The 13,029-nt window shown below is 39.3% G+C and overlaps 1 protein-coding gene across 7 annotated transcripts in view; it reads left to right on the forward strand.

Annotated features, from left to right (window-relative positions):
* Positions 1–13,029, forward strand: part of L3MBTL3 (L3MBTL histone methyl-lysine binding protein 3) — a 128,711-nt gene that overhangs the window by 107,723 nt on the left and 7,959 nt on the right. The gene's annotated exons all lie outside the window — the stretch shown is intronic.

A 13,029-nucleotide genomic window follows, 5' to 3' on the forward strand; every position in this document is an offset into this window, starting at 1 on the left:
CCTCCCTCCCACCCCCCATCAACCCTCAGTTTGTTCTCAGTTTTTAACAGTCTCTTATGCTTTGGCTCTCTCCCACTCTAACCTCTTTTTTTTTTTTTTTCCTTCCTCTCCCCCATGGGTTTCTGTTAAGTTTCTCAGGATCCACATAAGAGTGAGACCATATGGTATCTGTCTTTCTCTGTATGGCTTATTTCACTTAGCATCACACTCTCCAGTTCCATCCACGTTGCTACAAAAGGCCATATTTCATTTTTTCTCATTGCCACATAGTATTCCATTGTGTATATAAACCACAATTTCTTTATCCATTCATCAGTTGATGGACATTTAGGCTCTTTCCACAATTTGGCTATTGTTGAGAGTGCTGCTATAAACATTGGGGTACAAGTGCCCCTATGCATCAGTACTCCTGTATCCCTTGGGTAAATTCCTAGCAGTGCTATTGCTGGGTCATAGGGTAGGTCTATTTTTAATTTTCTGAGGAACCTCCACACTGCTTTCCAGAGCGGCTGCACCAATTTGCATTCCCACCAACAGTGCAAGAGGGTTCCCGTTTCTCCACATCCTCTCCAGCATCTATAGTCTCCTGATTTGTTCATTTTGGCCACTCTGACTGGCGTGAGGTGATATCTGAGTGTGGTTTTGATTTGTATTTCCCTGATAAGGAGCGACGTTGAACATCTTTTCATGTGCCTGTTGGCCATCCGGATGTCTTCTTTAGAGAAGTGTCTATTCATGTTTTCTGCCCATTTCTTCACTGGGTTATTTGTTTTTCGGGTGTGGAGTTTGGTGAGCTCTTTATAGATTTTGGATACTAGCCCTTTGTCCTATATGTCATTTGCAAATATCTTTTCCCATTCTGTTGGTTGCCTTTTAGTTTTGTTGATTGTTTCCTTTGCTGTGCAGAAGCTTTTTATCTTCATAAGGTCCCAGTAATTCACTTTTGCTTTTAATTCCCTTGCCTTTGGGGATGTGTCGAGTAAGAGATTGCTACGGCTGAGGTCAGAGAGGTCTTTTCCTGCTTTCTCCTCTAAGGTTTTGATGGTTTCCTGTCTCACATTCAGGTCCTTTATCCATTTTGTCTTTCTCACTCTTCTATGTGGCCATATTTTTCAAAACATTTTTCTTTTCTTTTCTTTCTTTTCTTCCTTTTCTTTCTTTCTTTCTTTCTTTCTTTCTTTCTTTCTTTCTTTCTTTCTTTCTTTCTTTCTTCCAATTTACATCCAAGTTAGTTAGCATGTAGTGCAACAATGATTTCAGGAGTAGATTCCTTAGTGCCCCTTATCCATATAGCCCATCCCCCCTCCCACAACCCCTCCAGTAACCCTTTGTTTGTTCTCCTTATTTAGAGTCTCTTCTGTTTTGTCCCCCTCCCTGTTTATCTACCCAGAAGGATAATGATGATGGTAACTCCCTCCCACTTGTCATGACAATTAAGTGCGTTTGCAACTTGCTTCAAACAGTGCCTGGCACATAGTAAGCACTATGCAAGTATTTGATTATTTTAAATGTTTCTGGCCACTTAGAAAGGAAGAAAAACATTTACTTTGTGAGGGTTGTGTCATCAAGGTATATTGGATTCTGGAACAAAGGTTTGTCTTTCCTTGTGGTTGGTGGTTAGGAGCACAGCCTTAATTACTGTCAGGGCTCCACCACTTACTGGCTGTGTGGCTGGCTCTCTGTTTCACTTTCCTCCTTTGTAAAGTTAATGTAGTAATAGTAGCCACATCATTGGATTGTCATGAGGATTAAATGCATCAGCTGCTGCTGCCGCTGGTAGGAGGGCAGTAGTATTGTGATGACTGTTTATTGCATGGAATTGTCTCATTGAAAATTCAGATAGATTCATAATAGAATCTTAGGCTCTGAACTTTTGGAGAGAGTAATAATTTAATAAGCTCTTCAGTCTCTTCCTAACTTGGTGATTGAATTAACTTTTTATTTGATTTGCTGAGCTGATTTTAATAATTGTTTTCTGGAAAGAGTCTGGAGAATTATTATTCTCTAATAGAGAATTTGGCTCGATAAACATATGATACGCATGGTGATCTCTCTTTATCTTTTCAAACTTTGTATATTTTCGTCCTGTTTTTCTCTGTTTGAATTGCCTGAGTTTTTCTGTTTTATTCTTTCCAGAAACACTACTAGGGTTCACATATAGCTCTTAATTATTGCTCTCACCTACAAAAGCTGCAGTGCAATATGCATATGTTATTTACGATCTTATTTTTTATTAGTAAAAGAAAAGGGGCCTGATAAAATAAGTTGCTTTGAGAATTTTTTTTAAGTTTATTTATTTATTTTGAGAGAGAGAACACAAGCAAGGGGCAGAAGGAGAAGAAGAGAGAATCTCAGGCTCCACGCTGCCAGAGCAGAGCACAACTCAGGGCTCAGTCTCACAAACTGTGAGATCGTGACCTGAACCAAAGTCGAGAGTCAGATGCTTAACCGACTGAGCCACCCAGGCATCCCACTTTGAGAAATTTTGCTCATATGTTCCTAAGTGAGATTTGACTATTAATATCTCATCCATTTTTAGCCTCTTAAAATGAACTTGGTATCTTTCCTTCATTATCAAATTTTTGAAACATTTTATATAAAACTTTCATAAAACTAATTCCATCTATAGTGAAATCATGTTGTGATTATCAGCTGGTCTTTAAATCCAGCAAACTTCTTTCAGTTCTAATTTTGGTTATTACTTATGCTCTATGTTTTCTCTCTGTTGACTGGTAATACCAATTATTCTTGAGTTAGAGCCAAGGGATTACATTTGTGTTCAAAATATTTAACCATTGGTTTTTGCACAAGACAATTAGCATCAACACTGATCTTAGTTCTGGAGGAGAGTTCTGGAAGCTCTCCACTATACCAAGAGTTATGCTTAGTTGCTGGATCTTTCGGAAGTCCAATAAGGGCATGGCTGCATTGGGGGCTGGGGGGGGGGGCACTATACCAACCAATATGGAAGTATTTTAATAACAACTATTTTTTGATGTTCTGCTCATGTTTCTCAAGTTGAAATACCTTACTCAGCTTCTTGCTCCATTAAGTCTACTGCTTACTGCCTTTAACATGAATTTTAGTAGTGGCAGGTTTTATTTCCCTTTAATTTGCTACATTGACTGGTTCCCTTTCATAGCCTTTTTTTGTTTTGTAGAGGTCATATCTCCTTGTGCTTCACTAAAATCATGAAATTCCTCTGTCAAATAAATCAGTGCTCCTCTTCCGATGTTTTTGTCAGAGGCCCCATGGTGATTGTTCCCTATTTTAACGTTTTTGAATCCAGAGAATTTTTCCCAGGTCTTTTGTGAAGAACACTTACAACACTCCCATTGGGGTACCAGTAGAATTCCTCTTTCAAACATGAGCCTAGAGGTCAGGTAGCTATACCCCACCCCGGGTCTACATTCTTGAACCTCATAGATGCTCACCAGCAGTCATTCCCAATCACATCCCTCCAGTGGTGGAAGGAGCCGTTCCCAAATCTAGCCTGTCTGGGGGGTGGTGCAAGGGATAGGAGAGAGCCCAGTGCAGTTTGTGTATTATTTAGGATAGAGGAGACTGAAAAAAAGCCACCTTAAGTTTCTTTATAATGGCAACAGGATTTAAGACTCAGTAGGTCCATGAGAACTATTTTATTTGGAGTCTGGGAGCAAATTGATATTTAAAAAAAAAACAAACAAACTTCCTCCTAAAAAAATCCTCCCACCCTGTTTCTTCTGTTAACTCAGGTTAATTCCATGCAATATGTGTAATTATGAGCCCGTTTGTTTGTTTTTTTTTTTTTTGGTTGATTTTATTTGGATAGAGAACAAGCACAAGTGGGAGGGGGCAGATAGAGAATCTCAAATAGGCTCTAGGCTCAGCACAGAGCTCGATGCAGGGCTCGATCCCACGACTGTGGGTGATCATGACCTGAGCTGATATCAGGTGTCAGATGCTTAACCAACTAGGCATCCCTGAGCTCTTTTATTTTTTTATGATTCTCACCATGCAACTGAATTTGACCTTTGGGGACTTTCACTGAATATAATTTATCACTTTTTTTCCTTTTTTTTAAACTTCTATATTTTTTAATAATTCATTCCCATCATTGTAGGAAAGACCTTTAATAAAGGATTCTATAAATTGGCCTTCATGTTTAAACTCTTGTAATCCTGGGAAAGCTACAGTTTTGTTTTCTCTCCTGCAAGCATTCTTTCTCTTGGGCTGCTGATAATACAGAAAGAGTTGAATTCTATTTTGTAATGTAATGTGCTAGATTCTCTCATAAAAAAATCAGCCTTGCTTTTTGCTTCCATAGCAGTTGGTTTTTTATTTTGGTTGTTAACCTTGAAATGACCCTCAAGTATCTTTCATGCCCGAATTAAGTATCTTGGAGCTAATTTTACCTCCATTCCTTGATGCTGTGATCCATTTATCTTACCCAATCACTGCTGTTGTTCATCTTTTTATATTCAGTCACCAGTTAGTAACTCCATTAAAAAAAAATTGGAGGGCGGGGGGAGTTGACAGATGTATTTCATTTCTTTTGTCTGGCCATATTCTTTTCACAATTAAGAGCATTATAGACTCATGGAATATTAGCCTGAAAGCATATTGACTCCTTTTCATTTTTGCTTTTTATATCAAATGCACTCTCCACGATATGCCTTTCTTTCAAGATAGGAATAATTTCTCTCATTTGCAGACTTTACTATTTGCCAGACATTGGGATAAGCATTTTAAAAATATCATGTAATCCTCACAGCGATCCTGTTACCTTGATTTCACCAAGATAGAGCTCGCCAGTGGCAGAGTAGGAATTTGAATCCACATTTATCAGACTCTTAATCACCCTCTTGACTATAACCCTAGGAGGCAAAAGATCCATGCTGCCACTCTCTCACAGGGTGGCTTTGGGATCGTTCCTCACCTCACGGGTAGTTACCTCCTAGCACTGTTTTGAAACTAAAATGAAGCAAAGAATTTGGAGACTTTGGTCTCAACTTCTGTCGCTGGCTTAAAGGAATAGGGATGAGTCAAGCAACAGGTCAGTGGTAGGTTATGCTGTTGGCTTGTCAATTTAGCATTTGCAGAGTTGGAAGTAGGAACCCCACTCAGTGTAGCAAGTAGCAGAGTCTGAAAGTAGCAGAGAGCATGAGTACTTCCTTTCTCCAGCCCACCATATAGTGGTTCTACTGGGTCTTAATGGAATGGTCCTGTAGGAAGCAGGTTCTCACACTCTGTGGTGGGGAGGACACCATAGTGGAAAGTAGTCTCTTTCTGCTAGGAGACTTCATGGCTGGTTTAGATGATGTTCCCAACTGAAGATTTATTGTCTTGATTCTATGTGAAACATCGGAGGATATTTCTTTCAGGATCACCTTTATCGGAAAGGTCTTCTTACAAGGGTTAATCTTTCAGTTCACTTTTTCCTACCTTAAGCCAAAGCAAGGCTTTGGCTGTGCCCTCAACCAGAATTGAGAGGAGAGACATGGTGGGCAAATTTGTCGTTGCAAGTTCCTACTTTGGGCAACTACATTATTATTTACTAAACTCCATTTCAGGGAAGTCTGCAAGCTGGGGCACGTGGGTGGCTCAGTTGGCCAAGCACCTGACTCTTGAATTCGGCTCAGGTCATGGTCTCACAGTCCGTGAGACTGAGCCCCATATCGGGGCTTAGGATTCTCTCTCTCCCTCTCTGCCCCTCCTCTACTTGGGCTCCCTCGCTCTCTCCTCTCTCTCAAAAGAAATAAACATTTTTTTTTAAAAAAGAAAGAAAGTCTGCTAGATATGCCGTATTGGCAGACTTTTCACAGTTTCTGATACAGTGTAAGTGCTGAATATGATTTCCATATAGTAAATTGTGATGTGAATAGTAGAGGCAGGCCTTTCTCTCCATTCTCCAGGTAGCAACCTATGGAAAATATTCCTCATTTGATAATTGTCTAGACAGATGCAATCACAGTAAAACCATTAATTCACCAAGTTATTTCTCTGGCACCACGGCCACGTAACATTTTCTTATTTCTGATATTAAGGAGGCCCAGCAATTGATGGTGTTTTCACAGTACTTTCCCCAAGAGGCAGTAAATTGCTTTCCAAGTCACCAAAGTGGCTTCTGGTTTTTGTTACTTTTTTTTTGAGTTTATTTATTACCAGCTTCTGGTTTTATATAACTTTCATTATCAAAATAACATGTTTATTATAGAATAACTAGCAAATACAGGGAATTAAAAAGAAAACCAAAATCACCTGTGAGTTTATTTTCCAAGATACCAAAATTTCCTGAATTTTGGTATCTATTTTGCGGGGCATTTTATATCTGAAGTAATACACAAACTGCTTTACAACCTGTGTTTTTTTAACTTTATGATATCCCAACCATTTTCACATAAATATTTATACTAATTAAAAGATAATATCAACTATTTCCTCGATGGATAAATATAGCATCATTTAATGAACCCCTCCCTGTTGGGTATCTAGGCTAGGAGTTTCCCCTCTCTCACTGTTATAAGACAGTGTTGGAGTAATAAACCTTAGTCTTGATTAGGATTAGGTCTGTGTGTGAGTGTGACATAAAACACTCATAAGCGGGGGCGCCTGGGTGGCTCAGTCGGTTAAGCGTCCGACTTCGGCTCGGGTCATGATCTTGTGGTCCGTGGGTTCGAGCCCCGCGTCGGGCTCTGTGCTGACAGCTCAGAGCCTGGAGCCTGTTTCAGATTCTGTGTCTCCCTCTTTCTCTGACCCTCCCCTGTTCATGCTCTCTGTCTCAAAAATAAATAAATGTTAAAAAAAAAAAAAAACACTCATAAGCGGCTTATGTCCAGTAAGAGCTGCTTATTTCTGTCTCACATAGAGCAAGTTCAGAGGTAGGTGGGCCAAGACTTCATGGTGTTCAACAGCACTGGGAAATCAGGCTCCATCCAGTTTTGTTGTTCCGTCCTGCAGAGTGTCTACTCCCAAGGCCATATGTTGGTCAGAAGTGGTTCTGGAGAGCTAGTCATTCAACCACCGTTGTGTCCAGGCGGAAGGAGGGTCAGTGCACGGAAGTAGTAGTGGGCGCCCTTACTGGGCTCTCATTCTTTAACGGCATTTCCGACATGTTGCAGATACCACTTCTGTTTATATCCCATTAGTCACGTGACCGCATCTGGCCACAAGAGTGACTGGGACACGTAGTCTTCATTCTGGATACAATTATGTACCCAGCAGAGAACCTCCATAGTGACTTTCTTACAGAAGATTGGTTAACATTTACACTTAATTAGGTCCTTGCGATGAACTCTGAGACTGGGAATCTCCGAGTCAAAGGATAGTAACTCACGGGGAACCTGTTTCAAGTGAGAGAAAAGACTTGCCCCAGCTTCATCAGAGCTGACTGTTTTGTAGTTACTTGACAGTGATGGTGATGATGAGAACGGAAAGCATCCTTCTAGCTCACCAAAAGGTGCGATCTTGCCGACACACAGCATCCTGCTGACCTTGGGGGTGCAGGTCCTGTGCAGGGAGTGAATGTTTGACATTACAGTGTACATGGAGATCCTAACAGTACAGCCCGTACTATGCAATGCCTACAGCTCGTTGAGTCAGGAATCTTCGTGCTGCTGTGTTCTAAGACTGACGGCTACTTGCAGCTGGCCCTTGTGTGATTTCCGCCTACGTTTCACTCTTCAAATTTGGCATTACAAAATCTTCTCCTTTTGCCTCTTTTCTGATGGAACATTCTGGTCCTAATGCCTCCTCTACGTGACCAGGAGGTCTTCCGTGTCTGTCTCAATCTGATTCTCATACATATATACATGTTTCACTTAAAAAATAATAATAATAATAAACAAAAAGAGAAAATAGCGATCATTTGATTGAATATGAGAATAGATTGATTTGTTCATGAACATAATGAATATTGTTATTTCTCTCTGCCTTCAACTATGTTTCTCATTTTAATGTACCATAAGATTTCTCTTAATTCTTACCTTGCTACTTTTGAGAATGACACCCCAGTTCTGCAAGTAAAATGTATCAATTATTGGACCAAGGATCAGGACAAATTAAAATTACTACTCTATAGTAATTTTAGTCATTCTCAGCCAGCTTAAAAAATTTTTACCTTACATTTGTTTAAATATTTCTGTCCTAATTTATGCCTATTCTAAGAAAACTAGAATGGAAACATTTTTTGAAGAAAGAAAAAAGATGTTGCTTTTATTGGAGGGGAGATATTGGTGGCCTTACCTTCCTAAGAGCCACTTTGAAGATACTCAGTATCCTGTTTATTTTTGTTGAGAATACTCCTTCTTTCTTTTTTTTTTTTTTTAATATTTATTTTTGAGAGAGAGTGGGAGACAGAGCACCAGTAGGAGAGGGGCAGAAAGAGAGGGAGACACAGAATCCGAAACAGGCTCCAGGCTCTGAGCTGTCAGCACAGAGCACGATGCGGGGCTTGATCTCACGAACTGCGAGATCATGACCTGAGCCAAAGTCAGACGCTCAACCAACTGAGTCACCCAGGTGCCCCTTTCCAATTCTTTTTTTAAAAAATATTTATTCTATTTTATTTTTTATTTTTTAAATATTTATTTATTTTGAGGGAGAGAGAGAGTGAGCAAGCAGGGGAGGGTCAGAGAACAGGAGACAGAGAATCCTAAGCAGGCTCCATGCTGACACAGAGCCTGACACGGGGCTCAATCCCACAAACCATGAAATCATGACCTGAGCTGACATCAAGAGTCAGATGTTTAGCTGACTGAACCACCCAGGTGCTAAAAAAATAATTTGTTAGGGGCGCCTGGGTGGCGCAGTCGGTTAAGCGTCCGACTTCAGCCAGGTCACGATCTCGCGGTCCGTGAGTTCGAGCCCCGCGTCAGGCTCTGGGCTGATGGCTCGGAGCCTGGAGCCTGTTTCCGATTCTGTGTCTCCCTCTCTCTCTGCCCCTCCCCCGTTCATGCTCTGTCTCTCTCTGTCCCAAAAATAAAAAACGTTGAAAAAAAAAATTAAAAAAAAAATAAATAAATAAAAAATAATAATTTGTTAAATCCCAAATTAAAAAAAAAAAAAATTATTGACTTAAGTAATCTCTGTGCCCAACATGGGGCTCAAACTCACGACCCCAAGATCAAGAGTCACATGCTTTTCTGACTGAGCCAGGCACCTCCCTGTTCATCCTTCCTTCACTTTCTCAGATTATACCAGAAATACATATCCTTGATAGTCATAAAACAATAAAAGCCATTTAGACAATTTCTAAACAAAGTATAACCTTTCCTCATAATATTTTACTTTTGCAAGGATTAGTAAGAAATAGACTTGGAAATCATCCCCGGGCAGTTCTGTGCCCAGTGGTATAGAATTGAGTAGCCCTGAAGAACTGTGGAAGCACAAAACCAAAGGGGAGGGGGAGAAGGACGTTAGATCGTATGCCTTTGGGAACGTTTCATTTCAGGGAACTTCAAACATACAGAAAACTCCTGTAAAAGTGTTATTTTTCATGCAGATAAATAGTTTGAGAGGAGGGCAGTAAGAAATATGACCCTAGTGATAAAATGGTGGTAGCAGAAATGTCTTCTGGAACAAGGGCTTCGTTTTCTGGAGCACATTGTGCACGTTCAAACCTCCTCTTCCTTACTCTTGGCACTGGGCCACCTACTTGAGCCAAAGTCTTTCACATTTATTTCAGTCTGATCGCATGTTAAAATGAAAACCTGGAGTCACATTTGTGTGCCATTCAAGGACTCAGATACACATTCACTTAAGTAAAGTTGTTTCTCTCTTTTTGGGTCTGGGATCATAGCTAACACACTGTTATTTTCAGAAGAGATGGGATGTTCTATAGCTGGTAAACACTAGTTTTGCCTCATTCGTTGGAAAACACCATTGGGCCTCAGGACATCAATCGGCCTGAAAGAATCAGCAAAAGGAAGGAAAGTCTTAAGTGAAAGATGCAAAGTTGGTTTTAGGTTTAGAATGATGTATGCGTCTAGACCTGTTTATATTATCTGCTTCAAAGACATGCAGGAGCCACCAGAAATAGGGGAGCTTTATGGTTTTTAGTCATTTCTTTAAGAATGGCTCCGTTGTTTTTCTAAAGAATAATAATGTAGCAACATTAGAAATGAACTGCAAATAAGACAACTTTAGCAGCAAATAGAATGGAGCTGCAGTGAAGGAGGGAACAGTGGCAAGTGTTAATAGAATAGAAACAGTTATATAATAAATGTATCGCTTTGGAAAAGACCGACACTTATGTGGCAAGCAATCAGAGCACAAACCATAGAGTAGGCTGTACGGTTTTACTCTGGTGTGGAACTGGAAATCTTACCATTTCATAGTAGCCTGCCTCATGAAAGATGCACAAATATTGTATTTCAAATAATTAGCTGAACTCTTGGGAATGTCTGAGATTAAGCAATGTTTTTAAGTTACCCTGTATTTATATATGCTAAACAAAAGCATTTTGAACTCTGGGAAATTTAAAAAGAATGTGTACACACACACACACACACACACACATATACATATAATAATATAATATAATATAATATAATATATATATATATATGTATATATTCATGTGGAGCAGGTAGATTTTTCTGTATGAGCTCAACTCAGGTAGAGAGCGAGGACCAGTGGCTGTTAGCTTCAGTAAGATAGATTTTTTTTTAATAGTTCTAAGTTACTTTATAATAGAGCAATTCAAAATTCAGATTAGGCTAGTTTAAAAGTTTTTGAGGAGCCACAATAAAATAATAAGAAAAAAATTTTTAAGAAACTGAAAACTTGAGATACAGAGGAATAAAATTAACGAAAGATGAGCAAGACCTCTACATGAAAATGACAAAAGATAAAAGAGAAGTCATAAAGAAGTTCCAAAGCAATGGAGCGAAATACCCTGTTCTTGGATTGGAAGACTGGATATTGTGAAGAAGTCATTTTTCAAAACCAGATTGGTCTGTATTTAGTGGTAATCTCCATCTAAATCCTAGCGGTTTTTTTTTTCCACAAGCTTATCCTAAATTTTATATGGAGATGCAGAGAGCTAAAGATAGCTGTGGCAGTCTTGAAAAAGACCTAGATCACAGACATCAGGACACTTACCAAGTGATAGGAATTAAAACCTGTAGGTTGGTATAAAGAGACCAGTGGGACAGAAGAGAGAATCTGAAGACACGTATTTATGTTAAAGCTGGCACTGTGGTACAGTGGGAACAAGGTGGTCTTTTCAATAAATCATGTTTGGGCAATTAGAAATCCATGTGGAAAAATACATTAGGAATGCCAGTCCTTATCTCATACCATGCCAAAATAAATTTCAGGTGGATTGAAATTTCAAGTGAAAGGTAAAACATAAAGTACTTAGGGAAAAACAGAGGAGACTAACTTTAGGACCTTGAGGTAAGCAAAGATTTCTTCAGTAGACCTACAAACAGCACTAACCATAAAAGAAAAAAAGTAAGTTAAACTTCACTTACACCTAATTTCCAACAAAGGATTGTCATGATACCTATTTCCAACAAAGCATTCCTATCCAGAGTGTGTGTGTGTGTGTGTGTGTGTGTGTGTGTATTCTACAAATCAGTAAGAAATAAGGCAAGATGGCCCAGTGGAAAAAACGGGCATAAAACCTAAATAATTCAAAGGAGGTTCTCCATATGACCAATAAGCATAGGAAAAGATTGTCAACTTCATTAGTTATCAGACAACTGCAATTATAACCACATGTGATACCACAACAAATTCACCAAAATGGTTAAAGTGTAAAAAGATAGACAATACCACATGCTATTGAAGATGTAAAGCATTTGTAACCCCCTTACACTGTTAGTGGATACATATTGCATAACTGTTTTTGGAAAACTGGCAGAATTTGTATATATATATATATACACACACACACACATGCACGCACTACATATACATATACACATACACATACACATACACATACACATACACATACACATACGCATACACAACAGAAATCATACATATGTCCAAGAAAAGACTGGTACAGGTAATGTTCAAAGCAACACTGTTGGTAATAGCCAAAAATTAAAAACAACTAAAATGTCCATTAACTCCCAATTACTTGTGGAATATTCATAACTATTGAAAAACCATACAGCAAAGAGCACATTCAATGAGCAATATGGATGAATCTCATAATCAATGCTGTTGAGAGAAAGAAGCCAGAAACACCAAGATTTTCATCTGAATGTAATTCAGAAGCAGGGTAAAGAACCTGTGGTGTTAGAAGTCAGGAAGGTGGTTGTCGCCCTTGCTCGCTGGGGTGTAATTAGAAGGGGACACAGAAGGCTCTGGGTGTGCCGCCATGTTGTTTCTTGATCCTGGTGTTAGGTACATTGGTGTGTTCACTTTGTGAAAATTCTTTGAGCTGTACACTTAACGATTTGTCTACTTTTCTGTAAATCTTACTCTTCAAAGAAAAAAAAACCTTAAAATAATCTTAGAGATACAAGCCAGTTTAAAATAGTCTCAGTGACACAAAAGCCTAAACTGGGTAACCATTTGGCAAAACTTGTGGTGGAATCAAAGCTGCATTGTCTTTGTTTTTTTAATTGTTTTTAATGTTTATTTATTTTTGAGAGAGAGACAGAGACAGAGTGTGAGCGGGGAAGGGGCAGAGACAGAGAGGTAGACACAGAATCCAAAGCAGGCTCCAGGCTCTGAGCTGTCAGCACAGAGCCTGATATGGGGCTTGAACTCATGAACTGCAAGATCATGCCCTGAGCCGAAGGCAGATGCTTAACTGACTGAGCCACGCAGGTGCCCCAAAATTGAAGTAGCATTGTAACTGAGATGGTGTAGGGGTGGAGGAGAGTAAATGTAGAGGAGGAGCCTTTCTTCTGATGGGCTTTGAGTAAGTAGTTTTCAGAAGTTTTCTTTTCTAAAGGATCTTGAGATAATTACTGACAAACTTTAGAAGTCCCAGTGACATAAAATCACTTGCTAAGAAATGGCTGTTTTAGGAGAGCAGCAGTAAATATGTTTGGATTCAGAAGATCTGGCAGATTAATGGAATAT

This window comes from Panthera uncia (genome assembly GCF_023721935.1).
Source record: "Panthera uncia isolate 11264 chromosome B2 unlocalized genomic scaffold, Puncia_PCG_1.0 HiC_scaffold_24, whole genome shotgun sequence".
NCBI classification, from domain to species: Eukaryota; Metazoa; Chordata; class Mammalia; order Carnivora; family Felidae; genus Panthera; species Panthera uncia.